Here is a 9,934-nt window from a genome sequence, read left to right as displayed (position 1 = left end):
AATTTGACTGGCATTTCCCATCGACATTGGCTAGAGTTGGTTGAACCATGTTAAACATTTTTCATGTTAAACATTTTTTTTCTTATGTGTATATTTTATTTTCTTGTTTGTATGAGTATGATTCCGCTAACCTTAAAACCACTGCAAATAAAAATATTATCAGTTGAATTGTCATTTTGAAAGCATTAATACATGGCCTAGCCCATTCACTTGGAATCCCAAGGTCTCAATTTCTCATAATAATATTCAAAGTTATTGAGTAGTAGCTTGATAAGAGTGATTAGTTAGACCCCGGTTGGTAGAGTGGTTAAACAACACATTTTCAGTTTTTAAACAATACTAGTCGCTAACCTGTGCGATGCACGGGAAAGATACTTTGAAATATCTGTTTAAATACATTGTATTCTCAAAGCTTTTCAAAAGAATATGCATGTTAACAACTTCTATCCTTTTCAACTTCATTACAAAAATATGGGCAACTCGTGTTGGAGAGAGAGAGAGAGAGAGAGAGAGAGAGAGAGAGAGAGAGAGATTGTACCTATCAAAGTATCTGTTTAAACTCCTCTATTAAAAATATCCATCCATTGGATTCATAATAATACCACAGTCCCTACACAATAAACCATATGCTCCAACCCTTTGATTACAGTGATCCTTTAATGACCATTGCTTCTGCCATTAAAGGATCATTCAAATTAAATTTCTATGACCACGATTTAACATAAGACTGCATTTCATCCCGAGCTACTACCCCCAGAATTGAAGCACCTCGACATTTAAACTTGATGAGTCTATAAACCAAAAAATTTATATCATACTGCTATGTTGCACATATATATTTTTAATTACAAATTATCCTTGCAAAAAAAAATCATTAAAAGTACTTAATCTTAGCATGATTTTCCATATAATATAGCAAAGAAACCATTAGTAGATTATCCAATCATCTCCAACTATCTTATGGGTCTGTGTATTTATATTACAAATCATTTAACTTGCCTTTATGCTGTAAACTTGTAGTTGTTTCTTTCTGCAGATTATGCATGAATAAATGTTACAATTATCTACTTCCTTATAGCATGTTCTATTCAGATCAACCACACCATGGATCTCAAAGAATGTGGTATCCTTGACAAATGAAAACAATAACTTGGTAAATGCCCTCATCTCTTATAAACCAATTTTCATTATTGCAGTCTAAACATACATTAACAGCCAAGATAAATAGTAAAGCAAATGAGAAACTAATAAACTACTTAAAAAACTTCTAGCTTAGTTGAGTATTCTCTACACTTAATTTTGTGTTATTTCTCATCTCCAAGTCATCCAAAGAACCTGTCCCATTAGTGAATAATTCTTCCATTACTTATAAAAATTGTTTAAAGAAGAAGAGAAAGAACTAAATTGTACTACTAACATGCTGCTAAGTCAACAAAGTCTTTAAGGGTACCACATAGTTCAACTCCTTCCACATCTTGGATTAATTTGATAACATTATATAAAGAAATTATGAACAAAGCATGAATGTAATGATTGATTGATGTGCACCAAATCATACCCAACATATAAAATGGAAATTTAAATTTATTTTTCTACCATATTAAAATCTACTTACAAATCACTCTAAGATAATTCCTTTATTCATGTCAAGGATTTTAAAAATGATTTGCAATTATGATACCTCATATTTCTAGCCAACTAATTTGTAAAGTTAGTTTTTATCAACTGAATGTGTCCATTGCATTCATAGCTGTGACTAAGAAATAGGGAGTACTAAATAGTTGAACCCATTTCTTTGTAATCTCTCTGTTCTCCCTGCATCCATCTGATTTCTACATAGTATTTTTTTTGTTTTGTTTTGTTTTGTTTTTGTTTTTTTTTTTTTTGGTTGATAAATAACGATATTTCATAAAACAAAAGCCCCAAAGAGTGGAGGAGGAGAGATTTAATCTCAAGAGTCGATCGTTCTGTTCCCTCAAAGCATAAACCTCTCAAGAGATTTAATCTGACTTCTACATAGTATTCTACACATAAACCTCTAATAAATTAATTGATTTACCTAATAAAGCTGGAGGTTCCAAGATCAGTCCATAGAGATCCTAATTTTTGAAAGGTATTAGAAATAATGCATTGAGATACGGAAAACAAAAAACACAATATTATAGAAAGTAAATTGACCTTCTTCACTATAGTGAAAAAAGCATCTCATGCTCCAAAATAACGTTGAGGCACCCTAGTCAGTAATTTTCCTTCAGATTAAAGTTCAACTTTGACAATTTGCAATCCACACAACAGAACCAAATAAAAAAAAGAAGAAGAAAGGACCATTAAATAGTAAATAATCAACTTTTGTGTCTCTCTTCAATAACTACTTAAAACCTAAAAAATGGAACATTAAGGAAAAATCTTAAAGATACAAATTTACCCTTATTGTATGGTCCATAAAAAAAGGAAGAGGTTTTTCCCCCCCATTTTTCAGACAATTTGTCATAATTTTTGAGTGGTGTATTGGCCAAGTCCAATGCAACATTCATATACAGTTCAAAGAAAAAAAATAAAGGCAAGAGAGATAGAGAAAGGGAGTACCTTCAATGGCTTTCAAATTTGGTTGTTATTCATCAATGCCACCACCTTTTCTTGTGCTTTGGCATTGTTGCCCTCAGTTCCTACAAATAAAATCAAATGCACTCAATTTGCATAGAGTAAGAAATGCAAAATATTAAGAACTCTAAATGGTACAATGGATTTTGCACAGTGACCTTGCCTAATCATATCAAAATATGCCCAGAGGATCTAAAAGCCAAGAGAAAGTACTCAAATTAAAAACTTTCACCCTTGCCCATAACACTGCTTGCTTTGTAAATCAATTTGCTGTATTCAAATGAAAATATTAAATTAAGGCGTGTGATGCTCTCAACATAGCTGTGGCAGCCATCCACAATCTTTGGCAAGGAATTAATTCAGTATGGACTATAATAAGAGAACCATAACCATCTTTAACAATATGCCCAAACCTACATAATTGGCGGCTTTTCGAAAAAGGTCAGCGGCATATTCATTTTGAGAAGAGGAGAAATAGGCGGCTACCATTGCCATGTTTTAGGAGCTGCAGATGTTGGCTAACATTGCAAAACCTAAATAGCTAATGGTCCTAGATTGAAATTTTCATATAAAAAAATCCAAATTGCATAGAAAAGTTCCTAATTTTTGCAATTGAAAATAACCCCTCCCACCAAAAAAATGATTAACTACAACTGAGAAACTCAAACTTATAATTTGCTTGGTTGACATGTTTAGAAAGTGACCAGGTCCTTTGCATTGAAATAGCATCCATGAGGTTTAGAACAAACCACCATCTAAAATCTCACTTGCAATGTTATATTAAGTAGCAAATGAAGGACCCATGAAAAAAATATATATATGATTTGTTAATTTGATGGACCCAACTTACCAAAGTCGGCAATTGAATTCCCCATGAAAACTTGTTAGGCCTAACCTTTCAGAAGCCAATCAACATTGAACAATTTGCACTAATGGTTGAATTTATGGAAAATAATGGTTCTAGGGAATTAAAATGTAAAAGACCCAAGATGAAATGATTTATCATGTAACTAAATAGGCTTCAAAGATCGATAAGTCTGAAGAGGACATTACCTGTACTCTAAGAATTGGAGGTAGAATATGCACAACCATACGAGATGGTGGATTTGATTTTAAGGCATGCAAGTGCTTTGTCGTCAACTTCACATCCAATTTCTATTACAAATCTCAACCACATCGTACATGAAATTCACCTGAACAAAAAGCAGCCAAAACACCAAAACATTTACAAATTCCTATAAAGTATATGCACCCTAAAAACCAAAAATAAGAAGCTAATCAACACTGGAACCCTTCACTTACTAACCCAACAACTTTTGAGTGTAAATATGCTTTATTAACAGAAAATTAAAAAAAAAAAAAAAAAATCCCAAAGCCAAAGTTTACTTGTAAAAAATAGCGAAAACCATTCAAATGAAACCCAAATAACTCAACATAACAAAGTTTTCAGCCTTTTGAGGGAGAGAAAGTAACAATTAGATAGCAAGGACCCAAGGCCGCACACAAACCCAATTGGCAAACACAAATTGAATATACTAATATGAATATATATGTAGAGCTTACATAGGTCAATCTCACATACATATACTTGAATAAAACCACAACATTAAAAAGAAAACCAAATTTCCAAAGAACTAATATTGATATCACAATTGACAACAAAATTTAAAAGAAATATGTAAATGGCGTTGCACGTGCATAAGCAATTGAGTTCCGTACATCCAATCCAAAGTTCAGTTTAAGCATTTCTTCAAACATTTGTGCGGCATTAAGAAACCAAAGAAAAAAAAAAATAGAATTTCAAAAATTGAGAAACTAAATAAAATAAAAATATGCCAGAATTGAAAACCCAAAAAGGATTAAAAAATGAAACGTGGATGTTCCAATACCAAAGAGAGAGTGGGAGAAAGATTAGGTATTGTTGTCATGATGTACCTTTCTCCATATTCATCTAGCCAATCTGATTGCTAGATGACGTTGTTGAAGCTCTTGGTGATGAGCTCTTCAATTGTGTAGTTATGGCACTGTAAGGTTGAAAGATAAGTAGAATGGAAAAATTAAAAACGAAACTAAAAGATACATGGAGACCGTAAAAAATTCACCTTGCGTTAAATACCCTGCCTTTGGTTTTTCTGAAATGGCAGCAACTGAAAGGACTTGAACATTTGGAGAAAGGAAGAGGCGGAGAGCCCTAGCATTATGAATCTGAAGTCTGAACTTTGAAACTATCTTTGGGAGAGAGAGAGAGGCTGCCATTAGCAAGCTTGAAAACGTGAAACAGGGGTAAAGCAAAAGGTAGGGAGACAAAAAGGGTTTTTTGCTGTTAAAAATTAAAGACCATTCAGCTGGATTTGGGCTTTATGGTGGGCAACATGTTAGTCATCATTAATGTGAGATACATGTCTATAATTAAAGTTATAAAGATTGGGCTTTATGGTGGAGATAAGGCTGAGAATCATTTTTCTTTTATTAGTATTTTAAAATTTAGGGAATGCATTTTAAATTATAAGAGAAATTCATAAAAAATGTTGGTAATGACATGGTTGCTTATGTGGCTCAATAAGAGAGTAGCAACATTAAATGCTACATCTCAGCTTTTACTATTATATAGATATAGATTACACACTTTTTCACTTACACGTATTTCAAAAAAATACAAACAACATTACCTAAACCCTTCCACCAAACGGGCCCTTAAACTCTTCCTATAAATTCGAACAATTTAAATTACAAATAAAAGAAAACCCTTAAAATTCACACATTTTAAAGAAGATGGTTACTTGTATCTGATTATCTTAGTATTTCATTAGAATTGATGATATGTGAAGATGTGTAATCTAAAGTTTAATTTGTCAAAAATTGTATCCTAGAAAAAAAGTTAGTAAATGCTACATTAATAAGAATAACATCAACTTTAAATTCAAGACAATTCATATCAACACAAGTCGAAGTTAATGATCTAGTTTTAAGGTAATCCAAAGCTTGCTTATGGTTTGTTTCTCCAAAGAAGCTATTAACCATTAAATAACTTGAATGGTTATCCCAGATATTTGTGATAACTACTGTTATAAAGAAGACAGGCCAACTCTAGATTGACAACAGTTGTATCAATTTCATAATTCTACTGTCATCCACAACATACATCCTGTTGGATAGCTTCATTGATCAGTCTCTACTAAAGCCTAAAAGCTTTTTATTTTTTTTATTTTTTTATCAGAAAGCCTAAAAAGTTATTAATACTATAAAAAAGCAAAATAGTTTGAACCTAGCTTGAAGAAGTTTATATGGCTCTGATGAGATTTTCGAATTATACTACTCATGGGAGTAAAAGAATAGACAATTATGTTCTATGAGATTTATAAAACGAAAATAATCCTTCTTTGAATTTTATATTATATTCATATCCGATAACTCTTATGATTGACTATGGGATCATAAAAAATATCGGGGTTGGCATAAATCCAGTTCTCTCTTGTTTTTACACCAATGAAAGACATTGGCGAGCAACAAATCCTAAGGTTATAAATAAGCCGCATAATTTTCTCTCTTTTAAACCTTTTTAGTTTTCAATTAAAATTTTCTGGGGTTTGCTTAAATCACCTGTTATGAAAAATGATCTTTCAAAATCATATTTTGATGGTTTCCACTATCACAAAATGATCAGCCACTCCAGACCCATATCTAGGAAGATCAAGAACTCTTTCAAGAGCTTCAAAGTTTGATGGGAACAACTTTTGATGGAGAACAGAACAACGAATTGGATCTTTGATTTGGGTTTTATTAATTATGATTTGAATGTGAAGAGAAAGGCCAATTAATTGGATAAATGAATAATAAAAAATTAAGGAATATTATGGCTACTTTCAAAGCTTTGAAGAAGGAGAGGAAGCTTTCAAAGCTTCCATGGCTGATTCTTTCATAGCTTTCAAAGCATATTCAGAAGTCTCATGCCAAACCCACAACCCATCGGAACTCCCACGGCCAGAAATCCATATCAAACCCGATGTCTCACCTCCCAAAGCTCGCCAGAGGACCTCAATTTCACACGCCTCCGCCAGAACGAGCCTCGATGCTCATAGTGGCATAGCCATGAAACCCACCATGTCAATCCAAACAGCAATGGTTTCTTGTTTTGCTATGCCAATCTTAGCTCTGAAACCCACAGTTTTTTCCCAAACCCATTGCCATCAAGTTCCGATCTACCAATCTGGATGCATCTGAGACTCAGGTAGGTGAGGTCCGTTAGGGTGGGGATGTTGGAGAAAGATGCAAAGAAGAAACAAAGAGTCAAAGACAATAAATTGAGAGAAAAAAGTGGTATTTGATGACAAGAGAGTCAATACTGTACTGTACCAGTTTGGTCAATGGTATGATATATTTTGGATATCGGTCAATATCGGTGTACTGTTTTAAGTTTACTACTATTTTTTATATTTATAAATATATATATATATATATATGTGTGTGTGTGTATATTTAAACCCGATGTCTCACCTCCCAAAGCTCGCCAGAGGACCTCAATTTCACACGCCTCCGCCAGAACGAGCCTCGATGCTCATAGTGGCATAGCCATGAAACCCACCATGTCAATCCAAACAGCAATGGTTTCTTGTTTTGCTATGCCAATCTTAGCTCTGAAACCCACAGTTTTTTCCCAAACCCATTGCCATCAAGTTCCGATCTACCAATCTGGATGCATCTGAGACTCAGGTAGGTGAGGTCCGTTAGGGTGGGGATGTTGGAGAAAGATGCAAAGAAGAAACAAAGAGTCAAAGACAATAAATTGAGAGAAAAAAGTGGTATTTGATGACAAGAGAGTCAATACTGTACTGTACCAGTTTGGTCAATGGTATGATATATTTTGGATATCGGTCAATATCGGTGTACTGTTTTAAGTTTACTACTATTTTTTATATTTATAAATATATATATATATATATATGTGTGTGTGTGTATATTATAATAAATATAAAAGTTTACCATAAAACATTTTCTCAATTTAGAACTAATTATTCATGGTTTTAGACTTTAGTATCAATTAAAAGAAAAAAAAACACAATATAAAAAATAGAAAGCTTAAAAGTTACTATTGCATACTAAAAAAACAAATAATACTAATAAGTTAATGTAAATAAGTTACCATTCTACCCTAACGAAAATTCAAAAATTACAAAACTTAAAAAAAAAAAAAAATTCTATATTGGCCGGTATTGCTCAAAATTGGCTGGTATGGCCGGTACATAGCTGGTACAGCTGGTATTTAAATCGGTACTTAATGTTGATGTTTCAATACTGATATACATACCGGCCGATACGTCTGGTATCGGTATAGTATTAACTACCTTGATTTGATGTATGATTTTTCTAACCTTAGGATTTGTTGCTTGCCAAGTGTCTTTCATTGATGTAAAAACATGAGAGAATTGGAGATATTATAACGGGAGGGGAGCCCACCCCGAAAAATATCAAATATAGAATTTCCAATTTAATTTCTCAAAAGAAAAAAAAAAAAAGGAATTTCCAATTTCCGTGCTTAATATCCACATTAATTACAAGCGTTGTATTAATCAAGCTCAAAATGCTCACTCAGCCGCAAAAAGGTTCTAGAAAATCAAATAAAAAGAAAAATCTAGGCGTGGTTCCATGTAAGTAATTATAGTTTACAGACACATCACAAGTTTGTATTCATGAAAATTAATTAGAGACACATTTGAGAAAAAAAAAAAAAATCTTTCTTTTGTTTGCCTTTTGATTTGGTCCTAAGGCTCTGCACTTAAATGGATTTGGAACATGCTTGTGTTGTTTCATTACATATGGTGACACTTTCTGGTAAAAATAATAAAATTAAAATGCAAAAAAGATATATATATATATATATATATGGTTAAATCTTGTTACACACTTGTCAATGAACACAATATATACAAAACATGATTTCAAAGGAGCGTGTTTGGATAGTGTGCAATGATAAGTGTATAATAATCATTTATCCAATTGCATGCCTTAATTATGTGAGAATATATGGTTTATGGTGGGAAGTTAAAGTTTTGGAAAAATTACACTTTACCACCCTAAACTATGTACTAGATTACACTTTGCACCCTAAACTATTTGACTGCACATTTTGCACTCTAAACTTGATCACTTTGCACCTCGGTGTTATTTTTGCTATTATATTTAACAAAATCTTGTTGTATGTGACAAACATATGCTTCTTACTTAGATGGAACAAAGTAAAAAGAGTTAAACACCTTTCTTCATAATCAATTAAAACAAAACCAAAATTTTCCAGATCTCCCTCTGATATTATGAGTAGCCTGGAAATTATTATCCTAGGAACTATTATATAACAATAGAGGAAGGGGTGGCAGGGGAGGTGGGCAGTCTTATAGTAACCATGGTTTAGCCGTTCAAGGTGGCCATTCCCCAGCCGATAGGGATGGCAATTTTACCCCGCTTCGCTTAACCCACCCCTTCCTGCTTCGCCCCATGCGGGTTTTTCCCGCCCCGCAAAGGTAGTGGGGTGAGGATAGGGAAAGATTTTAGCCCCGCACCACGGAACGGGCGGGGATGGGTTTAGACTTTTTAGACCCACCCTGCCCCGCCCCTCCCCGTCTTTGCCCCGCCTCGCCCTGCTCCGTGTTGCTAAGCGTTATAATTGTAAATTTTTCATACCCTAAAACTCTACTATTTAAACAAACATATCAATATTAGTTTATTTTATTCTACCCAATGTGGTTCTCTACCTTTATTTTGTTATGTGTTATACTATGAGATTTGTTTTTGTAATTATCTTGTTAAACACTTGGATATATTATTCAATTTTTTTTTTCTAAAAATTGATTTAACTTGATAGGATAAATTTAGTTGTAATTTCAAGTATATTTTTATTAATGAAATAGGTTTCATTAAAAAAAATTGTACTAGTTGTAGGGCAAATTAACAAAAAGTAGAGTTTTACGGGGTAGGGCGGGGCTTCGTAGGGCTCCAAGGGGCGGGGATGGGGTTAGAAATTTTTTCTTGTCATGCGGGGCAGGGCTAGGATGGGGCAAGACAAAACCATGCGGGGCGGGGACGAAGACTCCATCCTTCGGCCCCGCCCCGCCCCATTGCCATCCCTACTAGCTGATGTTGGGGTTCGTTCATAACATATTCAACAATTAGATGTTCATATGGTGTTTATTACTAGCTTTTCTAGGTGGGTGGTGAAAATGTTTTTCTTCAAAAACATATCTTTAATTGGTTGTTGCTGTTGAAAAATTCACCATTTCGGACCACCTTTTTGTAGTTCGGTTAAATTTTTTCTATTTTTCATTTAAAGAGATTGAATTAA

The 9,934-nt window shown here is 33.4% G+C and overlaps 1 long non-coding RNA gene across 5 annotated transcripts; it reads right to left on the bottom strand.

The window, feature by feature from the left end:
• Positions 1-532: 532 nt before the first annotated feature.
• LOC136063852 (uncharacterized) lies at positions 533-4,940 on the bottom strand. 5 transcript variants are annotated; one of them, XR_010625508.1, is made up of 6 exons: positions 4,704-4,930; positions 4,537-4,625; positions 3,655-3,794; positions 2,587-2,666; positions 2,060-2,099; positions 533-791 (listed from the first exon to the last, which is right to left on the bottom strand). It is a non-coding gene; the product is annotated as an uncharacterized LOC136063852 (long non-coding RNA). The 5 variants fall into 5 exon arrangements; XR_010625505.1 differs by having other exon boundaries at positions 2,060-2,666; positions 4,704-4,940; XR_010625506.1 differs by having other exon boundaries at positions 533-2,099; positions 4,704-4,929.
• Positions 4,941-9,934: the final 4,994 nt, after the last annotated feature.

The sequence above is a fragment of the Quercus suber genome, unplaced genomic scaffold (assembly GCF_002906115.3).
Source record: "Quercus suber isolate HL8 unplaced genomic scaffold, Cork oak 2.0 scaffold_585, whole genome shotgun sequence".
Lineage (NCBI taxonomy): Eukaryota > Viridiplantae > Streptophyta > Magnoliopsida > Fagales > Fagaceae > Quercus > Quercus suber.
The sequence above is the reverse complement of the archived record's forward strand: the minus strand, read 5'-3'. Positions and strand labels throughout refer to the sequence as shown.